At 54.3% G+C, this 12,200-nt stretch overlaps 1 protein-coding gene and 2 long non-coding RNA genes across 3 annotated transcripts in view; 2 read left to right on the forward strand and 1 right to left on the reverse strand.

The window, feature by feature from the left end:
• The window catches only part of PWWP2B (PWWP domain containing 2B), a 106,531-nt gene that overhangs the window by 65,962 nt on the left and 28,369 nt on the right, over positions 1-12,200 (forward strand). The gene's annotated exons all lie outside the window — the stretch shown is intronic.
• LOC135315533 (uncharacterized) lies at positions 4,886-8,251 on the reverse strand. Its single transcript, XR_010375026.1, has 2 exons — positions 7,841-8,251; positions 4,886-5,299 (listed from the first exon to the last, which is right to left on the reverse strand). It is a non-coding gene; the product is annotated as an uncharacterized LOC135315533 (long non-coding RNA).
• LOC135315532 (uncharacterized) lies at positions 8,242-9,936 on the forward strand. The gene is made up of 2 exons (XR_010375025.1): positions 8,242-8,365; positions 9,097-9,936. It is a non-coding gene; the product is annotated as an uncharacterized LOC135315532 (long non-coding RNA).

Raw genomic sequence — 12,200 nt, forward strand, 5'->3', positions numbered from 1 at the left:
CCAGTCCAGACTCCAGTAGCTTCTCATCTGTTCGGTAAAACCCTGTATTTTGCATGAGGGGAACCTTGGGCTGCTCCGGGTTCCCCATTTTCAGATGCCATTATTTTACAAATGCCTAAGAGCAAATATTAATTATTGAATTATGCTTTAGGAGAGACATTAGGGGATGCGATTACTGTCTTGCCTTTCAGGCTGAGAAATAATTGCTATACGTAATAGAACCTCCCCTGGGATTCCCTTATGCATTTCCATTTGCTGCAGTTGTAGGAAAATTACCGGCTTCACAGCAGGGCCGTTTGTCCTGACAGCATCGTGCGGCTGCTGCACGTGTCAATCGGCACGCAGGGAGCTCGTGTCGCAGGGGCTGGCCTGCAGCCCTCAACGGCAGAGCTGTTGTTAATTTGCTTTCGCTGGCCCCAAAACGATCATTTTCCTCCTGCTCCCCTCTGAGACCCTGCCTTGCCCGGTTTTCTCAGCTAAAATCCATGGAAGCCCTACCCCTCTCTTACGGACGACTCAAGGGGCCGGTAGGTATTGCTTATGTGATCGCGCCTGCCAGGTCTGGGTGTGAGACAGTAATAAAAGCCCCTGCGTGCAACGGGAGAGCAAATACACAGCCCCGAAGTGCGAAGCCGTGCATGTGTAGGTAACGTGCCCACTTGCCTTCGTCGCCACCTGCGCCGGGGCAGGGGGCAGCGGGCTGTGGGGGCAGCCGCCGTCGGGTACACGCCGCGGCACCCCAGTCCCGACGGGGGATGCAAGCCTCGTGCTGTGATAAATACGAACACAACTTATCATTACGCAGCGCTGCAGGGTGAAGCGTCTTTCTGGGGAATTAATTAGAGGAAATGTGGAGGCAGTGACCATGATATGCAAATCAGGATGAATCACAGTTACTGAAAAGAGCTGAGCTTCTGTGCGCTGTGGCGTGGGGAGAGGTGGGTCAGGGCGCTGGGGCCGGGAAACGCGCCCGGGGCAGGACGGAGTGAGTCAGGGTCACGAAAAGTGTTCTCTTAGCAGCTCCATAAACAGGCTCAGCTGCACAATCCAAAGCGTCCTTTGTGTCAGAAACGGGTGTTTCTTGCCTTCACATCAGGTTTTACCTCACATTTTATTGTCATGCAAGGTGCCATTTCACAAAGTGGATTTCCACACCGAAAAATGCAAATTTCATTTCTTGTGGAAGACAGTTAATGAAGGCTCCTCAACAGTTACCCTTGTTAATAGCTCTTTAATTCTCTAATGAATATTTATGAGTGGTTGCCTGAAAGCAATGAACCTTGGACTGTATGGACCAATATTTCGTATTGATTGCGTTTGAAATTAAAAGACTGGGGTGTTTGGGTTTGGGGGTTTTTTTGGGTGAAAAGTGAACAAGATGAGGATAGCTACCAATTCAGGGTGATTTTTTTTAAATTTATGGCAGTTAATGAATTATTCAGAAACCCCTTGCCAGAAGACGTGCATTCAGGAGGGTAATTCGGTGGTGTACCAGCAGCACCTGCCCATTTCGGGGATCTGGCCGCGTCCCTGCCCATCGCGGCGGTGGCTGTGGGCCAGAGCTCCGGCAAACGCGGCCCGTGGCTCACCCCCGGGCAGCCCTGCTCCCCCTCACCCCCCGGCAGAAAAACCCTCTCGCTGTCAAAGCACCGTCCTTCTGCTGAGCTGCTCCAGGCTGCTGCCACCATCGCCTCCAGTTTATCTTGTGACAGGCAATTAAAAAATGAGGGTTCAGGCACCTGGGCCCCATTTTTGGCTGGTTCGTTGTGATTTCTTGCACAGAGACTGAGTAGTCTCATAGCACCGTGCTTCTAGATGGGTTATGTTCTCATCCTACTGCATATCTAATGGACTTTGGAAATCTCTTTATTAGTATTATAGTCATATATTATAATAGCTTTGATTCCTGTCTGCTAGCCATTGCACGCGTGCAGACTGCAAAGACGATTTCTGACCCAAAGAGCAAAATAACTGAAGGGAAACGCTGTCTTTTACTTATGTAGCGACATAATAAATGGCAAGATAACGCAGAGTATTATGCAGAAATTCCTTGTGTTCAATGACATTTTCAGTGTCTTCCTCCCTCCCCTCTGTCGCTCCGTACAGCGATAAAGTGCCATTTAGTAGAGGCAGCCGCTCGTCTCCCCCTGCGCGGAGCCTTTTTTAATCCAAGGTGCTGCGGTCCAAGGGGTGAAGCCGGTGCCTGCGAAAAGAGCTGCCACAGGCTTTGAACCGGGACATGTTTTGCTGTGCAGACTGTGTTCAGCTCCCTCAAAAGCAAGGAGAGAGTTTTTGCTAATCACCTCCCAGCTTCGTTCCTCGGGGGGAACTGCCCGGGCCCTGCAGCAGCTCCCAGACAACCAGGGCTTGGGGACAGCGGCGGGGGGGGGGGGGCGGCGGTGCCCTTCTGCCCCCGTGGCGATGGACGCCGAGCTCCAGGTCCCATCTGGCTCACCTCCTGCCACCTCCATCACAGGAGCCTGCCTGGAGGGGTGGAAAGGCATCGTTTAATGGAGCAAACAAGCAAGCAATAGATATTAGAGGTTTCACACTTAAAATGTAGAAAAATAGTATCTTCTAAAATTCTGCTTCAAATGTGCTGCTGCTGACATTAACCTTACCATATCATTCTGCTTATTCTTACAGTAACTTTTGATATACACATCATGAGAATCTGGATGTTTTGTGGAATATGGGACACAGTTATGCTCAGAGAAGGCCTGTTTCAGGGCAATGCTTGGATGTGCCTGTGTCCGTGAGTTACACATTTGCCCTTGTGCATACAGGGCTTTGAACTCCCCCGTCCCCACGCCTGGTGAGCCTGAGGTCACCCCTCGGGTGACAGGCTCAGGACGGTGCCAGCCTGGTTGAAGTACCAGCTGACGCCAACCTTTGCTCAGCGCCGAGGCTGTACCCACGCTTGCAATAACCGCCCCCGCTTCCCCTCTCCGCACGGGGCTGCGCTGCCTGCCGCCGGCCGGGCTGGAAAAGCCGGGACTGAGGTGGGGAGCGAGGCGTTCGCGGCAGCGCGGGCGATGCTCCGACCTCCCAGCGCCGTGCGGGCGTCCCCAGAGGCACCTTTCTTTCCCTCGGGAACACCCGTGCCCTCCCCTCTGCAGAGCTGGGGACGGCCCGGCGCCAGCCGGAGACAGTATCACCGTGAAGGAGCGGCTAATCCCCTTGTGAAGCAGAGATTCAGTTTCTTTGGGAGGACAAACACTCAGAGGAGAAGTCCCAGAATGCCCGGCGCAGGGCATGCAGGCGAGAGCAGATGCTCCGCGGGGCTGGCGGGGCGCGGCAGGGTGCCGACATGGGCGCGCTGTTTCCTCGCCCCGCTCGAGTCGCCAGCGGAGCCTCTTGCCGGATCAAAGTTGTCTCTTCAGGCCTTTCCGCTCTGTTTGACTCTACCTTCAGCAAGGCGCAGAGCCGGTGTATGAGGTTTCCCGCACCTGTAGGAAGGGTCTCAGGATGATTTTCCTGCCAGGGGATTTGCATCCGTGCTCCCCAAAGGGTTTTGGCAAACTCCCAGGTACGCACAGCTCCTGCCAAGGCAGGCATGCCGGCCTCCGCGCCCCCCCTGCCCACCGAGCCCGGCACAGCCCGCAGAGCCGTCCTCTGAATGCCGGTGTTTTGCAGGTCCCTCGCCTGCAACGGGCGGTCCTGCGACGTTTCCTGCACAGTCCCAAATCCCAAAGGTCCCTCTGCCTCCTGAGGAGGGGCCAGAGTGGACCTTGAGCAAAGCTTCACCTTTTTCCTTTGGAAAGTCTTGCGCTGGTACTCAAGAATAAGCATAAGGGCAGCATCCCAGGCAAAGTGTCCCCTCTAGTGACTGTGAGCTACAGGAATGGCAAATGTGACCTGTCTCCGTTCGAGCAGACAGCAATGCTGCAGGCGAGTGTCCTTCCCCAGGCAGGGCTGCCCCTGGGGCCCCCCAGCTCCCGCCCAGCGGTCCCCCACCACAGCCCCCACCCCACTGAGGAGCTCCCGACGGCTGCGGCCGCAGAGCAAACGCTCCCGGTGCCGGACGGAGCTCACGGCCCTTCAACAGCAGCGCTGGGGGCACCACGCTCCATCTCCCTGCCGGGGGGTTTGCACGGAGCTGGGTGTGTGTGGTTTGAAGAAGAGGAAATCTGCGGGTGCTTGTCAAGCAAGTAGAAGAAAATTTGTCTTTTACTTGTCTAGAAATGATGGCTTCTTATCAGAGGTACAGCCAGTAAGCAAAATAGCGTAATGTAAATGCTTTCTGTTGAAAAGCATGGCATGGCTGTTAACAGATGTGTCACACGTGGCTTCGAAAGGAAAAGGAATTTGCAAAATGAGAAGGAAAGGTGATCTAGTGTGTCTAGGCCTGATCTAAATGTCCCTGTTACTTTACTGACGCCACCACACCTAGCCGCGGGGGGATGGCTTCCCTCTCGCTGTGCGAGGCAGTCCGTTGTACAGCGCTGCAGGGCAAGCTTTGCCCCGTGCCCTGTCCTGGTAGGTGTAAAACATCGCTGGTGGCCCTCGCTATGCCCTCAGCTGGGCAGTCACACCGGCTCTGGGCAGCCCCACGCCAGGCAAGGCGCTGGCCTGATGCTGGCTTTCTGCCTGCTCCATCCTGCCGTGTTCCAGGACTGAGACCTTGCTGCAAGCTCAGGGCTGCAAGGACAGCGCTTCTGCTCAGGAAAAATGATTCAGTTGAAGCCACACGCCCGCGGATTGGGGTCTGGCAAAGGCTACCCCCGCTGAGATACCCCCTACAAAGAGCTGAAGGCAACAGGCTCTGATCATCACTATGAACATGGCGCAGATTGTGGAGATTGGTTTATCCGGGCACTTTTTTGCTCTGATTCTCTTGTTTCTTCTGGGTTCAAGCATAAAGACATAATAGAGTATTCGAGAAGAGAAACATCAAACACATTTAATACTGTTTAGCCAAAGGACGCCAGATGAGCTCACTGGGAGAAAGACTTTAAGCAACTTGCTGTGCTGGTTGCAAACCAGTTGGGTGGGGAGGGCCAGGCCCCTGCTTGCCCGAGAGCGGCGCAGTGCTGCCGGGGGACGTGGGCGCCCTCGGGGCAGCGGTCCCCCACGGGGGCAGCGGTCCCCGACCACGGCACCAGTCCCCGACCGGGGCAAGGACCAGCCCACGGGGCCCCCACGGCCCCGCGCCCCGGCATCGCCCCAGACGCGCGGCCGTCAGCCTGCCTGCCCCGGTGTGCTCGGGGTGTTCTGAACGCTCTCCTCTTCAGGGTTATGTTATCTGCTGGCCTTCCTCTGGCTGACATGGAGAAGATCCTAAGGCAGAGTTTCATCACTGGAGTTTATATAAAATGGTAGAAAAGCTTATGCGAGGGGGTTATTGGCTTCCTTGCTGCATTAGCTTTAAAAAACATAGGAGTTTAAAAGATTAGTAAATGCCAGAAGCTGCCAATTTTGGTACTTTCTAAGAAAGCAAGCCAAGAGGGATGCAGGGAGGACAGGAGTAGCAGGCAAGGGGGAGGAAAGACAAGTAGAAAACCTAAGCTGGAAACAACCACAGAAAAGCTTATCTGAGCGTGAGCTGGGAGGAGAGAGCGTGGCCAGAGCAGAGACCTGGTGCCGGCGGGGGACACGTCCTGGCCACCCACAGGGCTGGGTGCTCGGGTGTGCAAAACGCTGGTGCCGTAGCTGCAAAAAACCACCCCCTTGCAATTTTGGGAGAAAAAAATTAACGCTTGCAATAAGCAACTTCTTAAAGCGTCATGAAGGGTACATGCACCCCCCGAGCCCATTGCTGAACACGTCAGGCATGCCCTCCCCTCTGCCCAAGGCTGCCGCTGCAGGCACCCAAACCCTGCCTGACTGGCAGATCCCTCGCAGCCTGCCGGTCCTCCCGCTGCTCTCCCTGCCCTTCGTAACGAGCTGTAATCGTAAGCGAGCCAGAAACAGGCTACAGCCTATTTGCTCCAGTACTTTATTCCAGAATATTCTGGAATATCCCACATTCCAGGCTACTTAATTCCCAAATATTTTTTTTACCCCTGAGGACATGAAAATCCACCAATTTGTAAGTGAAGAACAGCTGTTCGCAAACAAGAGCAGCACAGTTTGTAGTCACTCCGGCTTTAAATATTCGTGATCAATACAAATTAAGTTTGCAATAGGAGTTGATTAAAAAGGACACAGTCAGTGTTTGTGAGCATTCATGTGAATTTCAGTTGGGTTTCTCTGATGGCATCTGTCCACATTTCCCTGAAATTTACTTTTCCTGTGCAGGACTTTATGGAAGAGAGATGAGGAATAGCTGCTCTTCAGATGCAGAACAGCACACTTGTGCATAGGCAAATCAGTTATTCCGTATTTAGCTCCTACATATTCAGTATTAAAGTTGGTTGAAACATTTCTCCCTGGAACTGTTTCAGTGGGAGGGTACAGCTTTCCCTAAATTGTGCTTCTGAAATGGTATTTTGAAATGAAAGATTTCAAATTAGAGTTTCACGCTGAGATTTCAGAATGCCAGGACAGCTCAAATAGCTGTTGTCTGAGCTGAAATCTTGTGAAAGTATTCAGTGTCTCCACTTCTCACCCTAATTTTGGATAAAATCAAATGTCAAAATGACAGCATTTCCCACAGCAAATTCCTTTCTCTGGCCGGCTGAATTCATTCCTTGCCATTCATTAGCTGGTGCCTAAGGCAGGTCACCACATGCCAGCGGAGAAAATAACAGCAATCCTTCCCAGGCCGATGCAGCTGCAGAGGGTAAACCAAGGCAGGAGCAGCACAGCAGCACCCTCGCTCCATGCCTCCAGCGCCCCCAGTGCCCCCAGCGCCCCCAGTGCCCCCAGCGCCTCCAGCGCCTCCAGCGCCTCCAGTGCCCCCAGCGCCTCCAGCGCCCCCAGCGCCCCCAGCGCCCTCAGGGCCCCCAGCGCCCCCAGTGCCCCCAGCGCCTCCAGCGCCCCCAGCGCCCCCAGCGCCCCCAGTGCCTCCAGTGCCCCCAGCACCCCCAGCGCCCCCAGCGCCCCCAGCGCCCCCAGTGCGCCCAGTGCCCCCAGCACCCCCAGCGCCCCCAGCACCCCCAGTGCCTCCAGCGCCCCCAGCGCCCCCAGCGCCCCCAGCGCCCCCAGCGCCTCCAGCGCCCCCAGCGCCCCCCGCACCCCCAGCGCCTCCAGCGCCCCCAGCGCCCCCAGCGCCCCCAGTGCCCCCAGCACCCCCAGCACCCCCAGCGCAGGGGTCAGCTCGATGGCCTGTGGGGCGCTGGAGTTGGATGCACGGTCACCCTGCTCGCCCTGCGCTTGGGTTAGGGGAGGAGAGGCCTTTTCAGGAGCAATTCAGGGCTTGGGCACGCTGAGCCTGGTTTTGAAAGCACCTTTCTGTTCAGCAAAGGTGGAGTGAGCAAAGGGACTAGGCTGGGCTTGAAAGTGGCTAATGAGTCTGTGACGGGGGTCGTCTAACAGAAGGGGGCAGAAATCCAGCACAGGGGCCTCCCCTCCCCATGTCCACGCCATGGGTCCAAAATCATGTCCCCCCTCTCAGCAGCGAGCTGACCCCACGTGCTGCAAATGACAGCAGCAGCGAGCAAAGGCACATGGAAGGTGCGAAAGCTTCCCCTTGCCTTCCCTTCTTCCTAAATACCGAATGATATACACCTATGGGACCCTCGGCAGGATGGAAGGGAGTTCATTTGCAGCTTGAGTGATTTGTGAAGCATAACCTCAGTAGCTCTGGTCAAACACGGAGCTGCTAAAGTCTCTCTGCAGGAAGGAACTTTTTCCCTAGAATATTAGCAAATATTTTTCCCTAGAACATTAGCAAACTCGCTAATGTTAGCTGTGAAAATGGAAGATAGTGATGGGATTTCAAATGGACTCAGCTTACCCTAGCGCTTTACACAGAGAAGAATGGCACCTGTGGTTGCAGTAGCTAACATGATCGGTTACACGTAGTAACAACAGCGGATCTTGCTGATTTGGGCTGATAACCGCTCTCCAGGTATGAGACGGGATCCCAAAGCTTGACAAAGCACAGGTAAAGACCTTGTACAAAATATGATGTTGTTATAAGCTGTTCCATGACCTTTAGCATTCGGACGTGGTTTTGCCAGCCTCCGATTTTGTGGCCGGAGCTGGGCAGGATGCTCAGTGCGGCGGGTGCTCCGCCGCCTCCCGCGGGCCTGGGCCCGGGCGAGACGAGGTCAGGGCTTGCGTGAACTCCTCGCCAGCCCTTCGCAGCCCTTCGCTGCTGCAGCCTGCAGGAAGCGCCCGCCCGCCCGCCCCTGTCACGGGCTGATTTATGTTGCTGTTTACTCCATGGGAGCTGAAGCTGCCGGGAATGGAAAGGTCTCTTCTCTGGAACCAGCTGGGCAGGACAGCGTTTCACAGCCCCGGGAGGGATGGCTGATGGGTGCGTGGCTGCGAGGCGTGTGCGGGGCGGGAGCGGGCAGGCCAGCGGCACCGGGGCTGCAGGGGCACGGTGCAGAGCTGCAGCGCTGCTGACGTTATCGCTGCGGCGGTTGCTGGCCGCACCTTGCAATTTATGGGAGGCACATGTCTAAGAATAACAGCTGATCGCTTCAGTAACAATGTCAGGCACGGTGTTGCCGCTGGCGGAAATGCCTCACGGTGCCCTGATGGCGTGTGATAGCCGTTATCTGCCTGCCCAAGGGGGGAGAGGCACCGCCACGGGGGTACCCCCGAGCACCTCGCTGCTCCTCCGAGGGAGTCTCCTCCAGCCCCAAAAGCACAGAGAGACAGTGGCGTGGCCGGACCAGTCATTAGTCCGCACGTTAACAACGCCCCAGCCACGCTCGCCACACGACTGCCCCATTGCATCGTGGCACAGCAGCTCTGGGGAGGCGCGAGGGGTCCGCGCCGGCGGCGCTGTGCTCCCAGCCTCCCCTCCAGCCGCCGCAGCCCGTAGATGGGTGCCCGTGAGAGTGGAAACCACCGTCCTGTTGCAAAATTGTCTTTGTCTGCGTTTATTGTATTTGCTTGTTCCAGAGGAGGCCTGCTTCCTCTGCTGTCCAGAGGGGAGGATTTCCTTGTTGAAATGTCACCATAACGAACAGCTGCACAGTATTTACTGTAGCTTTGCTGTGGCTTTAACTCCTGTATGTCTTCTTTCATTTCAAACAGGAACCGACCCACGCTTCCTATTCTTTATCCGTCCCACAATATTCGAGTCAAAACATAATGTGGACACCTGACAGGGTGATGGCCATCTGCTATCCTTTTGTTTTCTAGTCCCGGCTATCGAGGCTCTGTCAGAAACGACAAAGTCTGTTCTCACAAAACAGTCTGAAATACTGCGACACTCGGAAGCATTTTCTCACGTGATCCCAGAAAATGCGGGCTGAGGTCATTTACATGAAGGAGGCATCTGCTTTAAATGCTCTGAGGGTTTTAGGTCAAACCCCTGACGTTCAGAGGTGTGTTTCCGACGGGGAGCGGCAATGCCGAGGGCTGGCTCTGCAGCGTCTGCCTGCTGCCGGCCTCCGGCCGCCGCCGCGGGACCGTGCCGGGCTCTCCTCTGCGGGACGGAGGGCGTTCAGGCCAGGACTGCGAGAGGCCTCCGCCTGGCCGTTTCTGCAGGTAGGGCTGTGCAGGCCACGCTGAAGTTGCTTTCAAAATCCCGGCTGTGCGTGCACTCTCGTCACATCGCTTGTCTTTTTGTGTATGCTCAGGACTTGAGAAATAAGCTTTGACATACAGAAAAAAACAAACCCAAACAGAAATCAAAGAAGAGATTACTGATAAAAAGGAGAGAGCAGAGACAGAGGAGCAGCTGTCAGGCCGGACAATGAATGCTGCACAAAAGAAAGGGCAAATCTGCTGAAAATAATGCCCAGGAAGCTAAAGCTGCGTTGCTGGTATGTGGGTAGAACTGGGTAGAATTGTATTTTCTGAAGCAAATGTATAAGCTGTTTTGAAGTGTCCAATACTTAAAAACAGAAGACATAAATCCTATTTCATTGAGCTCTTGGAACGTGCTGCATTTACATTTCAGGTTTCCCACATAAAATGAGGACATCTTTGCATGTTTTGCAGGACCGCTTGCTTATGCCATTTATTTTCTCAGAAGGAGGTGCCCAGGTGTGCCGTTCCCCCGGACTTTCTGTTTTGCAGAATGGTGCTTTCACCCTCCGAACAGCAATTCTTTAAAGAGAGCTGTGAAAACAGGAAAGCGCAGCGTGCCCGCCTGATGAGGAGGAAGAGCAAGAGCTCCGGCACTGCAGCGCGGAGCAGGGGAGCGAGGGGGCAGCGGGGCCGGGGGAGGCTGCCGGGGAGGCTGCGGGGCACGCACCCTGCCGTGCTCCCCTGCCAGCCCCTCGCTGCTCTGCGGCCGGAGCGAGCGCAGCCAGGCAGCAAGCACGCAGCTTGGCAGAGCTCCTCTTGCCCCTTGCCTGGGCGCAGGGAGGCCAGGGAGAGCCGGGCAGCCTCCAGCCTCGCCCGCGTGATTGCACTGACTTCAGTAGCCCTGTACCAGCGTACATCAGCCGTGGCAACTTCTGCTGCTATAATGTAGACAGCCCCATCTCCCTGCCCAGGTGGTGCTAAGGCACAGCTCTCACCGATACCAATTAATATTGCAGAAATAAATAGGAAGTAAAACAATCAAAGATGTCTGACTTGGGAAACATGTTGGCTTTGACAGGGCCTTGATGGCACTGATCAGCCCTAAAGTCCTGATCAGCCCCACCTGGGTCCCCCTCACCCCACCCACGCCAAGGACCCCATTTCAGCCCAGTTTAGCTCAGCTGCAGGATGCTGGGCTCCCATTAAGGCCATGGAGGCTGCGGCTGACCCAGCTCGGTAACCTCCCAGTTGCAGAGGGGTTTCTGCAAGGAGCTACGTACAGTTTTTGGTTAGGTAAGTCAAGTCAAGTGCTGTGCTGATGAACTGCAGGGTTTGTAGTCTGTGTCCTGATGTTCCCGCCTGGGGACCTAAGCATTTCCAAGCTGTTTTGTCCTGTGCTATGGCAGTACCTGCTGTTACGTGCATAAAGGCAGGCAGACTTTGCTGCTGGGAGAAGGGCTACTTGCTCTAAAATGTAGGTTACCTGCATGTTAGACACACAGTACTCAGAGCACTGTTGAATCCATGTTGTACAAATCCGGTTTTAAGTGCTTTCGGAAAAATGAACTGCGGAAAGCAATGCTGTTAGCAGAGCCTCCCCTTCCTATAACTGAGTTAACTGAAGAACAACAGTAGTAAAAATAACCAATCCGAAAATACAAGGTATAGGAGTTGGATGTTCTGCGAAACCTTACAAGGAAAATCTCCTTTTGCTTTCAGGATGTGATGGAATCAAGTACCTTTTGTAAGGGCTTAAGGTTATAAGGGAGACCTTATGCAGCATGTTTCTGTTTCAGAAATTGTGAAGGCTTTCCAATGATGCACCTCAGGGGAGTCACAGTAATTGAGGCCACCTCTTAAAACAAGTCTCAGACTTAAATTATAAAGTGTGCATGTGTTCTGTGATTTGGATGAAATGCTTTAAGGTGTGAGCTTTACTGTAGATGAATTTATGACATGGAGAAGGCTTGTTACTGGGTTTCCTCTGTCTGGCTTATTTATTAATATACTGAACCTTCGTATGAATGGTTGTACTGATTTCTGAACATTACTTAATAAAATTGAAACTATTTCCTAAAAAAGAGGAGAGCAAATAGGCAGGATACTGGGATCTGCATAGGTGGGCTTTGATACAGGTGCTAGGCAGCTTTTGTGAATGTGTTCACTACATTTCACTTTATTTCTGTGCTTGCTGGTTTTCTACTGGAAAACTGATTTTCCCTAATAACTATTTTTTCTTAAGTTCCAACAATACAGTCTTATCAGTTCTCAGTATTGCTCAGTGTCAGCTCTTCCGAGGACAAGCTGGGTCCCCTTTGCACCCTGCCCGTTGTTTTGCTGGCTTTCCCTGCCTTGCAGCACTAACACCCCCGGGAGGTGTCAAAGAGCAGCCGTGCTGCGCTGGACGCTGGGCACCGCGCAGGACTCTGCACATGGAAACAAGGCCGGAGGGCCAATCCACCAAATGCAAGCTGCTAAAGAAGAGCTTAGTGACCCGCAAAGCTTGTCCCAGGCATCGTGCTGCTCTCACGTCAGTGGTGACACAGGGTCGTGACCGTCCCCTAGAACAGCTGAGCAGAGCTCCACGGCGTATCCCTCGTCCTCATCTCTGTCGAGTCAGAGTCCAGACTGCCCTGTCTTGGTGGGTGAGATTCGCCCTGGGG

This window comes from Phalacrocorax carbo, chromosome 12 (assembly GCF_963921805.1).
Source record: "Phalacrocorax carbo chromosome 12, bPhaCar2.1, whole genome shotgun sequence".
Taxonomy (NCBI): Eukaryota; Metazoa; Chordata; class Aves; order Suliformes; family Phalacrocoracidae; genus Phalacrocorax; species Phalacrocorax carbo.